Here is a 19,081-nt window from a genome sequence, read left to right as displayed (position 1 = left end):
TCCAAAGGGATCATCAGACTTGGTAGAATTTATTTTTAAAAGGATCTCTTTGCAAAAATAGAATTTAAGAATCACAGACTTCAAGCATTAAAAAAAAAAAAATGGTAATCACCCTGGTGGAAAAATGAATAGCACATTACATTGCACAATACATTACAGGCATTTTCTGTACATTGTTAAGTCACTAAGTTGTGTCTGACACTTTGTGTCCCTATGGACTGTAGCCCTCCAGGCTCCTCTCTCCATGGGATTTCCCAGGCAAGAATGTTGGAGTGGGTTACCATTTCCTTCTCCAGGAGAATCTTCCTAATGGGAGGATTAAACCTGTGTCTCCTGCATTGGCAGGCGAGTTTTTTGCTACTGAAGCCACTTAATGCACTCTACTTCTGAGTATTTTCACAGCAACCCATAAGGAAGATACTATTATCTATCTCCATTTTACAGATGAAGAAATCAATGGGAGTGTATTGCTAAAATATAAATATTTCATTGACATTTTCAATAGTTATTTTATTTCAAAATCATTATAGAACTTTATTTTCATTAGTAAAATAATATCATTATAGCAAGTAAAAAAGTATGTAGAAAACAGTTTAGTAAAACCGCAGTTTTCTTCTCATATAGTTAAATATATCCATCACTTTATTTATTTATTGGATTTCTGTCTCAAATCTAGGAAGGTACTTCCTATCCTAGAGGTTTACTACAAAACTTTACTAAATACTCATGTATCGGGTATCCCATACCGATGCAAGCTTCCTGAACATAAACACACACAAAAATCCATTATAGCAAAACCTTTGATGAAAAATTCTTAAATTATTAATGAATTGATATTAATACAAATCATAATCAGGCAAAATTTACTGTTAAGTAACAAATAAGTAACAGCTTATTAAAAAGCAGAAACATTACTTTGCTAACAAAGATCCGTCTAGTCAAAGCTATGGTTTTTCCAGTAGTCATGTATGGATGTGAGAGTTGGACTATAAAGAAAGCTGAGCACCAAAGAATTGATGCTTTTGAATTGTGGTGTTGGAGAAGACTCTTGAGAGTCCCTTGGACTACAAGGAGATCCAACCAGTCCATCCTAAAGGAAATCAGTCCTGAATATTCATTGGAAGGACTGATGCTGAAGCTGAAACTCCAATACTTTGGCCACCTGATGCGAAGAACTGACTCATTGGAAAAGACCCTGATGCTGGGAAAGACTGAAGGTGGGAGGAGAAGGGGACGACAGAGGATGAGATGGTTGGATGGCATCACTGACTCGATGGACATGATTTTGAGTAAACTCTGGGAGTTGGTGATGGGCAGGGAGGCCTGGTGTGCTGCAGTCCATGGGGTTGCAAAGAGTCAGACACAACTGAGCAGCTGAACTGAACTGAACAAATATTTATACTTTAGAAATTCAGAAATGTAATTAATGACATTTATGACATTAATTTATGACATTGTTATAAATTAATGTAATTTATAATGTTAATGCATGTAAGAAGAATTTTTTCCAATCTCACAAACTGCCAGGAAATCATTTTTAAAAATGCATTGCAGGGGGAAAGAAATGCATTGCAGCATTATTAAAAACAGCAAAAAGATGTAAACAACCTAAATGAACTTTAACGGATGAAAGAATAAGGAAAATGGGTCATATACATACAATGGAATATTATTTAACCTTAAAAAGGAAGAAAATCCTGTTATATGCTACAACATGCATGAGCCTTGAGGGCATAATGGTAAGCGACATAGATCAGTACAAAAGAACAGAGGTTGCATGATTCCATTTAAATGAGGTATCTGAAGTAGTCAAAAACATATTAGAAAGGTGGTTTCCAAGACAGGGTTAAGAGGATCTGGGGAGTTGTTTGGTGAGTATAGAGTTTCACTCACACATAATGTTGGGGGGGCAGTTTTGAGAATCCGTTGCACAACAGTGTGCATGAGGTTGAACATAATGTAATGTGTGCTTATACATTGTTTGCAGGGTGAATTTTATGTTGTGTGTTTTTTGTCACAATAAAATAAATTTAAGACATATTACCCATCCTAATACGTAATTCAAAGAATAGAAATAGATATTAAAATAGAAAATATTAAAATGGTATTAAACCCTTACCAAAAAAGATGTGCTTTCTGGTTCTGGATAAGACAGTGTAGACTCATTTTTTTTTGACTCTCTATGCTAAATACAATTAAAAACCATGGAAATAATTAAACAGACTATGTGTGGAAATTGAAAGACGAAAAGAGCAGACAGACTGGGAAAGAACCTCCGCATTTGAGGAATAACACAACTGTGAGGTCTTAGGTTTTATCTGAATCACCTGTTTATCTCATACTGATCACCAGAGAAACTTGCAACCTGGAATTGCCAACAGACACAAACAAACAAAAAGAACCTGTTTTGCTGAAAGTTTTACTTTCATTTTAGGTTTGAAGGGTTTTTTAACAAAGAAATCACTCATTATACATATAAACCACTTCAACTTTATATAGAAGATTATTCGACTTAATTTCAATCTACAGTCATTAAAAGAAAAGAAATAGAAACAACAGAGGAGTAACTGCATATAAATCACCAAATTGGGCCAACCTACCTCCAAACTTAAAAAGCACTAGAAAGTCCTTAGTTTACAGCAATCTGGAGTCCCAATTTGAAAAGGGCCCCGGGGGGCCAGGGGGGTGGGGGTGCATCCACCCCACAGATGAGACTTCAAATCACAGTTTCCAGAGCTTCCACCACAAACTGATATCAGTTTGCCCACAAAAGTGCAGCTCTGGTTTTGCTTTAACCTCTTTACAATTTTTTGCTGTTTTGTTTCACCTTACAAGTCATAGGATTTCATTAGACGCCAGGGGGGTTGCCAGACTTCCAGGGGCTGAAAGATTCCAAGATTCACTTCCTTTCTTATCTAAAGTGCCCCCTAACCAGCTGTGCTTACAGGCAGGCGTGGAATCCAGGAAGGGTCCAGGCAGGTCAGGAGCAGGTCAGAGGCCTGCTCCCCTGCTTTTGAAGCCTGAACGAGACTTCCTCCATTTTAATCCACCTAACAGAACCCTAAGGAAGACCTGTTCTCTTTGGCCAAAAGATTAGAACATGGGACTCACAGAACAGAAACGTTTTTGACAAAACTTGCTCTTCACCACCCAAATACCATGGATAACCCTCTGACATCAGTGGGAACTAAGCAGGAAGTATAGATGCCTGTTACCCATCTAAGGTCATCAGATAGCATAAGGTATGTTCTTTCCTGCTGACCCAGGCCTCACTGATTCTCTAGCCCCATGACAGCAAGTGACCTAGGAAGTCATGCTATAGGCCCACTGGGCAACATCAACAAGAGTAAGTCAGAAATCTGCTCTCCTACTCACCCCACCTCCAGCGGAGAACAGCCAGCAATCCAGGTGGGTGTTTTCATATTCAGTGTATATCAGTGGAGACAAAGCTGGGAGTTTGTCCTATTGTCTCCCACAGGTGTAGGATATAGCCTGTGGGATGGGTATCAGGGAGACTAAGAAGGAGGTCTGGACATTTGCCTTCACGTAATGGCAGCAGCAGGACTCCCCAGGTGGCGCTAGTGGTGAAGAACCTGCCTGCCATTGCAAGAGACATAACAGATGTGGGGTTCAATCCCTGAGTCGGGACGATCCCCTGGAGGAGGGCATGACAACCCACTTTAGTATTCTTGCCTGGAGAATCCTATAGATAGAGGAGCTTGGTGGGCTACAGTCCATAGGGTTGCACAGAGTCTGACATGACTGAAGTTTCTTAGCATGCAATGGCAGCAGGAAACCCAGGGTGACATGTCCTTTTTCTTTTCTCACTAGACATGGAGTCCAAACTTCTACTCCCGCCCAGAGGTGGCATGGGGCATCCTTCATTCTCTCAGAGAGGAAGGGAGGAGGACCTTGGAGAGGAAGGAGCTCAAGAAAGGGATTCTTCAATGCTGCATAAGAAGTGCTTAGCAGTCACCTCATAAAGCAAATGTGAACTCATATAATATGCCCAAACAATAAAATATGAACTGCAGTGTGAGAGCCTATGCTGTCTTCCAAGGCAGGACAGAGTGGCACTCCAAGAGCTCTGAAAACTGCATTGTCATGGGAATCAGGGCACACAAAATTATATCAGGACCAATGTGATAAATCTAACTGAGATGAATGTATGTGAAAATGGAAGATTAAATAGGATCTAGAGTATCTCAATATGTAAGAAGTCCAGGAAAGAATAAAAAGTATAGAAAAATCATAGATTATGTCAGGGACCAAGAAAATTACTAGTAGGACACAGACAGTCATAGGATGATTATCCTTGAATGACAATCATAAGAGGCTATCCTTGGAACATCTCATACTTTGGAATTAAATTATGAGAATGTTAAGGCAACCATCACAAACTTTTTCAATTAAAAATTAGAAAAAATCTTGAAACAAAAATATGGAAAATGTCAGCAAAGAAATAGAAGGCACAAAACCAAATGAAAACTGAAGAGTTGAAAAATATAATTGAAAGAAAAAACTCTGGGTGAGCTCAATAGTATATTGGAGTTGGCAGACAATAGAAGTGGTGAATCTGAGTTTGGATCAATAGAATTTACTATATCTAAACAAGACAGAGAAAATAGATTGGAAAAAAATGAACAAAGCCTCAGAGACCTATGAAAATATAGCAAATAATGTAAAATTTATGTCCTTGAAGTCCTCTTAACAGAAGATCAAGTATGTGAGGCTGAGAAATAATTTAAGAACTATTGGCTGAAAATATCTCAAACATGGAGAAAGGCATAAAACTACAGATTTTAAGCTAAGCAGAACTCAAACAGTTCTTCTGCCCTTACCCCACAGAAAGATCATGCCAAGACACTATAATTGACCTTCTGAAAGCTCAAGACAAAAAAATTTTGCAAGCAAATAAAGAGAAAAGAACTAAAAAAGAAACTAAAGAACCATTGATGAAGGTGAAAGAGAAGAGTGAGAAAGCTGGCTTAAAACTCAACATTCAAAAAACTAAGATCATGGCATCCCATGCCATCACTTCATGGCAAACAGAAAGGGACAAAGTAGAAGCAGTGGCAGATTTTGTTTTCTTGGGCTCCAAAATCACTGCTGACAGTGACTGCAGATATGAAATTAAAAGATGCTTGCTCCTTGGAAGAAAAGTTATGGCAAACCTAGACAGCATATTAAAAAGCAGAGGCATCATTTTGCTGACAAAGGTCTATATACTCAAAGCTATGGTTTTTTCCAGTAATCATATATGGATGGATATGAGAGTTGGACCGTAAAGAAGGATGAGCACCAAAGAATTGATGCTTTAGAATTGTGGAGCTAGAGAAGACTCTTGAGAGTTCCTTGGACTGCAAGGAGATTCAACCAGTCAATCCTAAAGGAAACCAACCCTGAATATTCACTGGAAGGACCAATGCTGAAGCTGGGGCTTCAATACTTTGGCCACTTAATGGAAAGAGCCAACTCATTGGAAAAAACCCTGATGCTGGGAAGGACTGAGGGCAAAAGAGAAGAGGGAGCAGATGATGAGATGGTTGAATGGCATCACTGACTCAATGGACATGAATTTAAGCAAATTGCAGGAGATAGTGAAGGACAAGGAAGCCTGGCATGCTGCAGTCCATGTGGTTGTAAAGAGTCAGACATAGCTTAGGACTGAACAACAACAAAAAAAAAAATAGAAAACTTAATGGAGATATTAAAATGGATAAAAAGTAATGAATATGAAAATGCATCATGTCAAAATTTCTGGAATGCACGTAAACAGGTGCTGAGAGGGAAATTTATTGCAATATATGCTTACAAAAACCTTCCCTGGTGGCTCAGTGGTAAAGAATCTACCTGCAAATGTAGAAGACTCAGGTTCAATCCCTGAGTCAGAAAGACTGACTGGAGAAGAAAATGGCAACTCACTCCAGTATTCTTGCCTGGGAAATTCCATGGACAGAGGAGCCTGGTGGGCTACAGTCCATGGATTCAAAAAGAGTTGGACACAACTTAGTGACTAAACAACTACAATGTACAAGAAATGTCTGAAAACAATAATCTGATCTTCTTTCTCAAGAAATACAAAAGAGAAAATCTAAATAAACTCTGTGATTAGAAGGAAGGTAATAATGAAAAATGACAAATCAATGACTTTTAAAACAAATATAATAGAGAAAAAGAAAAACTAAAGCATTAAGAGGAAATAAAATCCCTGATTAAATAGTGAATACCATCTTTATCAATGATCAAAACATTTTAAATCAACTATACCCCAATACAAAATAAAAAGTTTAAAAAATTATTTAAAATAAATGCAACAATTTGTCTTTAAAAAATTTTAATGAGCTTATTTTCATCCAAAGGAATTGATTCTGTGTAATAAAGTTGGAAACAGAGTATAATTTCTAGAAGTTAGCGATATTGATTCTCAAATTCCCAAGAAAAGGAATTTTGTCAAAACAGGAATTTTTATTGAGGGATAAAACATTAGAGAGGATACGGAAAAAAAGTAATATACCAAAATATTTCTCAAAAGTTCATTATTGGAGGAAAAACTGAACAAACAGAATATTGATGCAGAGGTTCCAGAAAAAGCCCATTTTATTTGGAAACTTGGGGGTTGATTAAGTTTCCATTTTTAAGTAAGTGGCAAAATTATGATTTGAAAGAATGAAGAAAGTATATTACAATTATTTTTTACTTTAATTTCTGTATTCATAAAAAAATATTTTTAAATACATTTTTAGATTAAAATTTAAATTAAAATCTCTAAAAGAACCCCATTAACACATGTGAAAAGCATGCATACTTTCAATATTTTCTGTTAATATGTATATTTCCACCATCAGCTGATGAAACGAAACAGACAAAATACAGTAAAGGGTAGTCTGAAATGCTTTTACATATAAAATGAACCTTTTGGATACAAGAATGGCCAAAACAAAAAGGATGTGCTTACTATATACTGGAGGTTCAAACGGTAAAGAATCCACCTGCCATGCAGGAGACCTGGGTTCAATCCCTGGTTTGGGAAGGTCCCCTGGAGGAGGGCATGACTACCCACTCCAGTATTCTTGCCAGGAGAATCCCCATGGACAGAGGAGCTTGGTGGGCTACAGTCCATTGGGTCACAAAGAGTTGGACATGACTGAGTGACAAAGCACAAACAAAAAAGATGCTATATACTAAATGATGGAGGACCGCCAAGGTCTAGCCTCAGCAGTATCCAGGGGTACCCTCAGGATGAACGACGTCGGCGAGTGACAGAGAGAGAAAGACCAGACTAGGACGTGCAGCAGGGTCTGGCGTTGCTTTATTTTTCACCGTAGCTTTTATACCCTCAGTTAGTACATTTTTAAGGGGAGGTGAAAGATAAGCATACAAAGTTTAGTTTAACATTACGTCGGTTTGTCCTTCACAAAACCAGGGTGTTTTCTGCATACTTCTTTGTTCATGAGAGTCTTTTTTCATAGTGGATCTTTGTACATTATCTTCTGGCCTTGGGGCCTATTAACATTTTATGACCTAGGTGAAGGCAAAGCTGTTTTCCATAGTCTATTCTTTATTCTATTCTGCCTTGAGCTTAGCAGAAAATAGAAAAGTTGCAGTCTCATGGTACAGCAGGTTGCAACATAGTAGAAATACAATCCTGTTAACACAAAGGTCAGTCTTTTGGCAAAAGTTCTCAGCTAAATTTATCTAAAAAGTTTACCACACAAAGACTCTGCGGCTCTGGTGAGGCAGCCTCTGTTTAGCACTCTGGTTAAAATTAACAATCTTAAACTCTTATTTTTCTAAATCTTTAACTATAACCACTTTTAGAATATTTTTGTGTTCTCTAATAGGGCCTCCTCACCCCCTGAAGGGCTCTGTGCCCATTAGGGCCTTTTGTGACCAGGTTCTTTATGCTGTTTATGATTAAGGTGTTGTGAGCAGTCATGTGCATTAGTACACATTTGCCAAACAAGTCAGAGTGCCAGCAAAAGGGCTTTTACTTGAAACATTTCCTTCATCCCTGGCACCTTCATAGGGAACCAGCATCCAGGATTTATTAATTAGGGTTCTATGTTGGTCTTTATTTAGTGAAAGAGCAGCAGGAGAGCTCTCGGCAGGCAAGGCAAAGATCCGCAACAGGACAAACAAGGACATCAGCAAGAGGGGGAGGCTACAGCAAAGGTGGGGTAGAGGCCGGGGTCAACCTGGAGGGTCCCTGGTAGCCTGAACAGCCTTGCATTTCAGGTCTTCTCCTCATGACCTTGTCACGGGTGGGATCTCCCATAATGGCAGAGGACCCGGCTAGACTTAGTAGCAGAAGCTTTGAGGAGCCATTAATCTGAAATGGAACAATTATTTGTAACTCTTAATGACTGAGTGTAGTTGTACACAGAGACTTTAAAAAAAAGAAAAGAGAATCCCCTGCTGAATAGAGGTGAAGTAGTTTTGATTGTTTCTAATATCTGAGTGAATAATGTTATCTCTCTGAGTGGTATAGTATTACTCAAAGCAAGTGTAACAGAGACTTATTATGAGATAAAATCTGCATGCCAATTTCTCTTGGAATCTATTTGATTCTTTAAACCTTTCAGATAATCCATCACAGGTCTTAGGAGGATAATGTAGCACTTTGGCGCAGAGATACAGCCTAGGAGCCCAGAACTGGATGCCAAGATGGAGAAGGTCTCCACGGCCACCATGACCTTGCCCTTGGTGCTGTGGTAGACGGGGAGAAGGGTGACCCAGACACTGAGGAGCACCAGCATGCTGAAGGTCGGGAACTTGGCTTCATTGAAGGCGTCAGGCAGGTTTCTGTCCAGGAAAGCCAAGGACAAGGTCCCCAGGGCTAAGGAGCCCGGGTGGCCCAGGACACAGTAGAAGGCAGTGACTGAGCCCTTGTTGCACACAATGAAGAGCTCCTTGGGCTCAGGGTGTGTCCATCTCAAGGAAAGGGGGAGAGGTTCCCAGCCAGACTCCACAGATAATCACCTGGATCAAGGAGCACATGGGAAAGACATAGTTAGTAGCTCTTCTTACCAGCAGTCGTCTCATGGTTCTTCCTGGTTTCCCGGCCTTGAATGCCTGGATCACAGCCAGGGTTTTGGCCAAAACAGTGGCCACAGCCACAGTGAACACAGCTCCAAATGTGATCTGTCGGAGGACGCAGGTGGCTGTGTGGGGATGATTGATGAAGAGTAAGGAGCGGAGGACACACAGGAGGAGGGAGATGAGCAGGACATGGCTGAGAGCCCGGTTATTGGCCTTGACTATGGGGGTGTCTCAGTGCTTCACAAAGACCCACAAAACTACAGAAGCACAGAGCTGTGCAGGTCAGTGACATCCCCAGAGAATCCTCGAATGCCAGGAAGGTCACAACCCTGGGGAGGCAGTGATTTCTCTCCCTGTTTGGGTCCTCTCGGTCTGGGCATGGGGCACACTGCTCTGCATCTAGAGAGAGAGCAGACTCACCATTTCCTTATCCCAATTTTTATTTGTAAAACATTTAAATATGTAGGAAATAGAAATATACCATCTCGTGCAATGTGCATATTGATCCCCTCTGATGAAATATTCAGACATATAAAATTAGAAAGTGTTGCTGAGAAAGTTAAATGGAACCTTTGTACCTTCTTGATGGGAAAGTAAAATGGTACAGCTGCTGTGAGAAACAGTCTGGCAGTTCTCCTTAAAAACTTAACACAGAATTACTGTTAGAGTGAGCAATTCCCATCTAGGTGTGTACTCCCTAAAGTTGAAGGCAGTGAATTGGATAATATCTTACCAGCATTACTTACAATAGCCAAAAAAACTGATGTTCATGGAGAAATAAATGATTAAACAAAATAAGGTACATACACGCAATGCAAGAATGTCCTGCCTTAAAAAGAAATGAATTTATCTGCCACATGCTACAACATGCATGAACCTTGAAAGTCTTATCCTTTTGAAAGAAACCACATGCCAAGGGAGGAATATGCTTTTATTTATGGATGTACTTAGAACAGTCAAATTCATAGACACAGAAAGTAGAATGATGTTTACCAGGGAATTGAGAATAACTGTTTCATGTAACTGATGAAGTTAGGGGTTATAAGTTCTGTGGAAGAACAGTGGAAAATGTGGTACAGCAATAGAAATTTATTAATGTCCTTGAATTGTACTCAAGAATAAAATGATAGATTTTTAATATGATATATATTTGAATGCAATAAAAATGAAGAGGTCAAAAAATGCATAAATACATGAATTGAGAAACTAATGCCTAGTAGGTCCTTTCCCAAAGCGCTCAGTATTCTTTCCATAGTGAAATAGGTAGGAGGTGGAGTTACCGTAGACCATTATGAAATATTTCACCTGTGTGGTTGGAAACGTATCTCTCTGGACACAATGCACATGTGGAAGCAGCAAACAGGTTGTCCTTCCTGTGGGGTTTTTCTGAATCCTGAAATGTAACTCTGGCTACACACAGATATCAGTGTCTGGAAGGAAAAAGAGAGAGTCTTTGGTCAAATTTGGCACATGGTTAGCTGTTGTCAGAGGATCTCTATTTCTCTCAGAAGGAAGGATGTTTCCTCTTCGGTGACATCCCTAGGTCCCCTCCCCAATCCCAGCCTTGTCACCTTCTCCAGAAATCTAAGTATGAGATATTAAGTGATGTTTCCACATTCTTTCTTCTGAAATATTTATGGAGACAACCCAAATTTTACCAAAGTATTTCAAGGCTTTTGTTTCATATATTCCTGGCAACTTAGCTTGACTTTCTCTTGTTAAACCACCTAGTCCAAAAATCTCAGTGCAACTATCCCTGTGATCATAACACTGAAGTTTTATATGCAGCAAACTATTTTCTACGCTCTCCTATTGGCTGCATAGAGGATGTAGGTTTTAGGTCAAAGAACCTAACAATGTGGAAAGCAGAAACACTATGAAAAGTGGCTTTGTAAACAATAAACGTAGACTGTGAAGACACCAACTGTGAGAGAGTGTTATGAACTGCAGATTGTGATTAACACAATTCATGGCTCCTGACAGGAATGGCACAGATTTGTAAAACATTTCAAAATACTTTTATGTGCAAAATGTTAAAGTGTCACATAGAGAGTCACCTTAAAATTAGCCTGGAGTTTTCAAACGTGGGAAATTTTGTGAAAATAGTAGTCAATGCTTTGAAATACGAATTAGAATGAAGTTTGACAATCCAGTAATGTGCATATAACCATAGGAAAGTGTAAATGGAATCTACAAAGAAGTAGTTGACATTCATAATCTACCTGTGTTTATCTAAACATAAGAAGGGAGTGAAGGGGGGTGGTCCTAAGACGGTGGAGGAATAGGACGGGGAGACCACTTTATCCCCTACAAATTCATTGAAAGATCATTTGAATGCTGAGCAAATTCCACAAAACAACTTCTGAATGCTGCCGGAGGACACCAGGCACCCAGAAAGGCAGCCCATTCTCTTTGAAAGGAGGTAGGACAAAATATAAAAGGTAAAAAGAGAGACAAAAGAGTTAGGGACAGAGACCCGTCCCAGGGAAAGAGTCGTGAAGGAGGAGAAGTTTCCAAACACCAGGAAACCCTCTCACCGGCAGGTCTGTGGGGAGTTTTAGAATCTCAGAGGGCAACATAGCCTGGAGGAAAAAACACAAAACCCACAAATTATGCACGTAACCGCAACCCCTAGTGGAGAAGTAGCCCAGACGCTTGTGTCAGCCAGCAGCGAGTGGGGGCTGAACGGGGAGTCATGGGCTGAATGTTTAGGGTAAGGACCGGGCCTGAATGCCCTGAGGACAATCTGAGGGAGCTAACATGAGATAGCAACCCAAACTGTGGGATAGCCAGAGAGAAAAAGAGAGAGAGAGAGAGAAGACAGTTCCCCCGCAGAGCAACCTGGAGCCTAAGCAGTGTAGACCGGGAAAGCACATACTCTGTGAGCGGTAGCAAACCCAGTGTGGGCCAGACACTGCGAGCATTCCCCACACACGCCAATGATATTTCTTTGCGGTGTTCTCCCTCTCCACAGCACGACTGAACAAGTTAGCCTAAATAAGTGACCACCTTCACCCCCTTGTGTCAGGGCGGAAATTAGAAAATGAAAAGACTTGAAAACAGAGGAAGCCAAAATAAACAAAGAAGAGGAAGGCGCTCTGGAAGTGACGGGTGCAACAGATTAAAAGCCTGTAGTTAGCACTGACTGCATTGGAAGGAGTCTATAGACCTTGAGAAGTTATAAGTTGGAACAAGGTACTATCTGGAACTGAACTGACCCCACACTGCCCTCAACAGCTCCAGAGAAACTCCTAGATATAGTTAGCATTTATCATTTTTAAATTTTTTTAATTTTTAAGTTCTTTATTACTCCTTTAATTTTCATTTTATAACCTGCAATTACCTTGCAAAACAAAAAAAAGACCCTATTTTTAAGGCAAATTTCACATATATATATTTTATAACTTTTGTGATTTTGTTTTGTTTCTTCCATATTGTATTTTTGAGAGCCTAACCTCTACTTTAGATTTTTAATCTTTGTTTTTTGGTTTTTGTTATCAATTTTGTGCCTTTAAGAATCTAATCTTCAGTACCTGTTTTTACTTAAGGGTGTGATTACTATCTTGATTTCTCTCTCCCCCTTTTGACTCTCCTTTTTCTCCCGCAGGTCACCTCTATCTCCTCCCTCCCCCTTCTCTTCTCTAGCCAACTCTGTGAATTTCTTTCAGTGTTCTGGGCTGTGGAGAACACTTAGGGAACTGATTACTGGCTAGATCTGTCTCTCTCCTTTTGATTCCCGCTCTTGTCCTCCTGGTCACCTCTATCTCCTTCCTCCCTCTTCTCTTCTCCGCATAACTCCATGAACCTCTCTGGGTGTTCCAGACTGTGGAGAACACATAAAGAATTGATTACTGGCTAGAATGCTCTCCCCGCTTTTGTTTTCCCATCTTCTCTTCCTGGTCACCTCTATCTCCCTCCTCCCTCTTGTCTTCTCCATGTAACTCAGTGAACCTCTCTGCGTGTCCCTCACTGTAAAGAATGTTTTCACCATTAACCTAGATGTTTTATCATCAGTACTGTATGGATGGAGAAGTCTTGAGGCTACTGCAAGAATAAGACTGAAAGCCAGAGGCAGGAGGCTTAAATCCAAAACTTGAGAACACCAGAAAACTCCTGACTCCAGGGAACATTGATCAACAAGAGCTCATCCAAAAGCCTCCATGCCTGCACTGAAACCAAACTCCACCCAAGAGCCAACAAGTTTCAGAGCAAGACATACCAAGCTAATTCTCTAGCAACACAGGAACATAGCCCTGAGCATTAAAATACAGGCGGCCCAAAGTCACACCAAACCCATAGACACCTCAAAACTCACTACTGGACATTCCATTGCACTCCAGAGAGAAGAGATCCAGCTCCACCCACCAGAACACCAACGCAAGCTTCCCTAACCAGGAAACCTTGACAAGCCACTCGTCCAACCCCACCCACAGGGAGGAACCTCCACAATAAAGAGGAATCAAAAATTTCCAGCATACAGAAAGGCCACCCCAAACAGCAATCTAAACAAGATGAAAAGGCAGAGAAATATTCAGCAGGTAAAGGAACATGATAAATGCCCACCATACCAAACAAAAGAGGAGGAGATAGGGAGTCTACCTGAAAAAGAATTCAGAATAATGATAGTAAAGATGATCCAAAATCTTGAAAACAAAATGGAGTTACAGATAAATTGTCTGGAAACAAGGATTGAGAAGATGCAAGAAATGTTTAACAAGGGCCTAGAAGAAATAAAGAGTCAATCAATAAAGAATAATGCAATAACTGAGACCAAAATCACTCTGGAGGGAACCAACAGTAGCATAACTGAGGTAGAAGATAGGATAAGTGAGGTGGAAGATAGAATGGTGGAAATAAATGAAGCAAAGAGGAAAAAAGAATTAAAAGAAATGAGGACAACCACAGAGACCTCTAGGACAATGTCAAACAGCCCAACATTCGAATCATAGGAGTCCCAGAAGAAGAAAACAAAAAGAAAGGCCATGAGAAAATACTTGAGGAGATAATAGTTGAAAACTTCCCTAAAATGGGGAAGGAAATAGCCATCCAAGTTCAAGAAACCCAGAGAGTCACAAACAGGATAAACCCAAGGCAAAACACCCAAGACATATTAATCAAATTAATGAAGATCAAACAGAAACAGCAAATATTACAAGCAGCAAGAGAAAGGCAACAAATAACACACAAGGGGATTCCCATAAGGATAACAGTTGATCTTTCAGTAGAAACTCTTCAGGCCAGAAGACAATGGCAGGACATACTTAAAGTGATGAAAGAGAAAAACCTACAACCCAGATTACTGTACCCAGCAAGGATTTCATGCAAATATGAAGGAGAAATCAAAAGCTTTACAGACAAGCAAAAGCTAGAGAATTCAGCACCACCAAACCAGCTCTTCAACAAATGATACAGTATCTTCTCTAGACAGGAAACACAGGAAAGGTTTATAAACTCGAACCCAAAACAACAAAGTAAATGGTAATGGGATCATATGTATCAACAATGACCTTAAATGTAAATGGACTGAATCCCCCAACCAAAAGACAAAACTGGCTGAATGGATACAAGAACAAGACCCCTATATATGCTGTCTACAAAAGACCCACTGCAAACAAGGGACACATACAGACTGAAAGTGAAGGGCTGGAAAAATATATTTCATTCAAATGCAGACCAAAAGAAAGCAAGAATAGCAATACTCACATCAGATAAAATAGACTTTGAAATAAAGGCCATGAAAAGATAAAAAGAAGGACACTACATAATGATCAAAGGATCAATCCAAGAAGAAGATGTAACAATTATAAATATATATGCACTTGCCAAATTCAGACTTAAATTGAAGAAAGTAGGGAAAACCAATAGACCATTCAGGTATGACCTAAATCAAATCCCTTATGATTATACAGTGGAAGTGAGAAATAGATTTAAGGGACTAGATCTGATAGAGTGCTTGATAAACTATGGACGGAGGTTCATGACATTGTACAGGAGACAGGGAGCAAGACCATCCCCAAGAAAAAGAAATGCAAAAAAAGCAAAATGGCTGTCTGAGGAGGCCTTACAAATAGCTGTGAAAAGAAGAGAAGTGAAAATCAAAGGAGAAAAGAAAGATATACCCATTTGAATGCAGAGTTCCAAAGAATAGCAAGGAGAGATAAGAAAGCCTTCCTCAGTTATCAATGCAAAGAAGTGGAGGAAAATAATAGAATGGGAAAGACTAGAGATCTCTTCAAGAGAATTAGAGATACCAAGGGAACAATTCATGCAAAGATGGGCTCAATAAAGGACAAAAATGGTATGGACCTAACAGAAGCAGGAGGTATTAAGAAGAGGTGGTAAGAATACACAGAAAAACTGTACAAAAAGGATCTTCAAGACTCAGATAATCACGGTGGTGTGATCACTCACCTAGAGCCAGACATCCTGGAATGTGAAGTCAACTGGGCCTTAGGAAGCATCACTATGAACAAAACTGGTGGAGATGATGGAATTCCAGTTGAGCTGTTTCAAATCCTGAAAGATGATGCTGTGAAAGTGCTGCACTCAATATGCCAGAAATTTTGGAAAACTCAGCAGTGGCCACAGGACTGGAAAAGGTCAGTTTTCATTCCAATCCCAAAGAAAAGCAATGCCAAAGAATACTCAAACTACTGCACAATTGCACTCATCTCACACACTAGCAAAGTAATGCTCAAAATTCTCCAAGCCAGGCTTCAGCAATATGTGAACCATGAACTTCCAGATGTTCATGCTGGTTTTAGAAAAGGCAGAGGAACCAGAGATCAAATTGCCAACATTTGCTGGATCATTGAAAAAGCAAGAGAGTTCCAGAAAAATATCTATTTCTGCTTTATTGACTATGCCAAAGCCTTTGACTGTGTGGATCACAATAAACTGTGGAAAATTCTGAAAGAGATGGGAATACAAGACCACCTGACCTGCCTCTTGAGAAATCTGTACACAGGTCAGGAAGCAACACTTAGAACTGGACGTGGAACAACAGACTGGTTCCAAATCGAGAAAGGAGTACGTTAAGGCTGTATACTGTCATCCTGCTTATTTAACTTGTATGCAGAGTACATCATGAGAAAAGCTTGGCTGGATGAAGCACCAGCTGGAATCAAGATTGCTGGGAGAATTTCCTGACCCTAAACAGGATCCTATAGTGAACTGCTTGAGGAAATTGGATCTTAAAGATTACAGGTGGCAAACTTTGAAGTGCACTCCACTGAAGGTCAGAGAGGCCCAACTAAAACAGCTGTGGCATCACAGCTGTGGATTGAACAGAACTTTTTGTAGGGCTGCCTTGAAGATGACAACTTTGGAGGAACTATGGTGACTGGCAGTGGAAAGAATCAGGACGTGTGAAAATCCTTAAAAATTTATTGACTTAAATAACTTTGCCTATGTTATGAATAAAAAGAAACCTTTGTGCAGAAAAAAAAAAAAAAAGATTGCTGGGAGAAATATCAATAACCTCAGATATGCAGATGACACCGCCCTTATGGCAGAAAGTGAAGAAGAACTAAAGAGTCTCTTGGTGAAAGTGAGAGAGGAGAGTGAAAAATTTGGCTTAAAACTCAACATTTAGAAAACTAAGATCATGGCGTCTGGTCCCATCACTTCGTAACAGTTAGATGGGGAAACAGTGGAAACACTTGCTGACTTTATCTTGGGGGGCTCCAAACTCACTGCAGATGGTGACTGCCGACATGAAATTAAAAGATGCTTATTCCTTGGAAGGAAAGTTATGACCAACCTAGACAGCATATTAAAAAGCAGAGACATTACTTTGCCAACAAAGGTCTGTCTAATCAAGGCTATGGTTTTCCAGTAGTCATCTATGGATGTGAGAGTTGGACTGTAAAGAAAGCTGAGTACCAAAGAATTGATGCTTTTGAACTGTGGTGTTGGAGAAGACTCTTGAGAATCCATTGGACTGCAAGGAGATCGAACCAGTCCATCCTAAAGGAGATCAGTCCTGGGTGTTCACTGGAAGGAGTTGCCGGGGTCCAGCCCCAACAGGATCCAGGGGTACCCTCAGGATGAACGACGTCGGCGAGTGACAGAGAGAGAGAGAGAGAGAGAGAGAGAGAGAGACCAGACTGGAGTGTGCAGCAGGGTCTGGCAGTGTTTTATTTTTCACCGTAGCTTTTATACCCTAAGTTAGTACATTTCTAAGGGGAGGTGAAAGATAAGCATACAAAGTTTAGTTTAACATTACGTCAGTTTTGTCCACAAAACCAGGGTGTTTTCTGCATACTTCTTTGTTCATGACAGTCTTCTTTCATAGTGGATCTTTGTACATTATCTTCTGGCCTTGGGGCCTATTAACATTTTATGATCTAGGTGAAGGCAAAACTGTTTTCCGTAGTCTATTCTTTATTGTTCTATTTTGCCTTGAGCTTAGCAGAAAACAGAAAAGTTGCAGTCTCATGGTACAGCAGGTTGCAACATAGTGGAAATACAATCCTGTTAACGCAAATGTCAGCCTTTTTGCAAAAGTTCTCAGCTAAATTTATCTAAAAAGTTTACCACACAAAGACTCTGTGGCTCTGGTGAGGCATCCTCTGTTTTAGCAGTCTTGATTAAAATTAACAATTATCTTATTGTTTACACACTAGGTCTAAACTCTTATTTTTCTAAATCCTTAACTATATTAACAATAGTTTTTACTGCACAACCTCAGCACAATAAGAGCAATCAAACGTGATCTAATAACCAGTTTTAGAATAATAGTTTTTGTGTTCTCCAATAGGGTCTTCTCACCCCCCGAAGGGCTCTGTGCCCATTAGGGCCTTTTGTGATCAGGTTCTTTATGCTGTTTATGATTAAGGTGTTGTGAGCAGTCATGTGCATTAGTACGCATTTGCCAAACAAGCCAGAGTGCCAGCAAAAGGGTTTTTACTTGAAACATTTCCTTCATCCCTGGCACCTTCATAGGGAACCAGCGTCCAGGAGATTTATTAATTAGGGTTCTATGTTGGTCTTTATTTAGTGAAAGAGCAGCAGGAGAGCTCTCGGCAGGCAACGCAAAGATCTGCAACAGGACGAACAAAGACAACAGCAAGAGGGGGAGGCTACAGGGTGGGGTAGAGGCCGGGGTCAACCTGGAGGGTCCCTTGTAGCCTGAACAGCCTTGCGTTTCAGGTCTTCTCCTCATGACCTTGTCGTGGGTGGGATATCCCATAATGGCTCCCCACAAGGAGTGATGTTGAAACTGAAGCTCCAATACTTTGGCCACCTGATGAAAGAGCTGACTCATTGGAAAATACCCTGATGCTGGGAAAGATTGAAGGTGGAAGGAGAAGGGGACAACAGAGGATGAGATGGTTGGATGGCATCACCAACTCAATGAACATGAGTTTGGGTAATGAGAGAGTCATTTCCTAGGCAGGTTGATAAGAAGTCTAGGGGTCCCCAAGGAGAGAGAGGTCTGGGATATTCAAGGAGGAAGAAAGGACAAACTTTTTTACTTTTTTTCCTCTACGTTTCTTAGGATTATATAACAATAATGTATCCTGCCTGAGGACAGTCTTTGGATTAAATCCTCTGGCTAATTCTGTTATCTTAAAACATAAATTATGGGAGTAGGTCTGGTCTTTACAAGGATGTATCCTGCCTGAGGACAATCTTTGGATTAAACCTTCTGGCCAACTCTGTTATCTTAAAATGTAAATTATGGGAGTGGGTCTGGTGAGGTCTTTGCAGTCTCCAGACATTCTTTGGATTCATTGGAGAGTATATAACTCCATTGCTAATACTAGCAAAGGGGGTACTCTTTTGCCCCCTTCTGATGCCTGTCAGAAGCTTTCTCTGTCTCCTTTATACGTTAATAAAACTTTATTACACAAAAGCTCTGAGCGATCCAGCCTCGTCTCTGGCCCCGGATTGAATTCTTCTCCTCTGGAGGCCGAGAATCCCACGTCTCATCATTCAGCAACAACCTTTCAGTAACATCACCAGGGGTTGGTGATGGCCAGGGAAGCCTGGCGTGCTGCAGTCCATGGGGTCACAAAGAGTTGGATACAACTCA

Source organism: Dama dama, chromosome 9, assembly GCF_033118175.1.
Source record: "Dama dama isolate Ldn47 chromosome 9, ASM3311817v1, whole genome shotgun sequence".
In the NCBI taxonomy this organism is placed as follows: Eukaryota; Metazoa; Chordata; class Mammalia; order Artiodactyla; family Cervidae; genus Dama; species Dama dama.
This window is presented reverse-complemented; position numbering follows the sequence as displayed.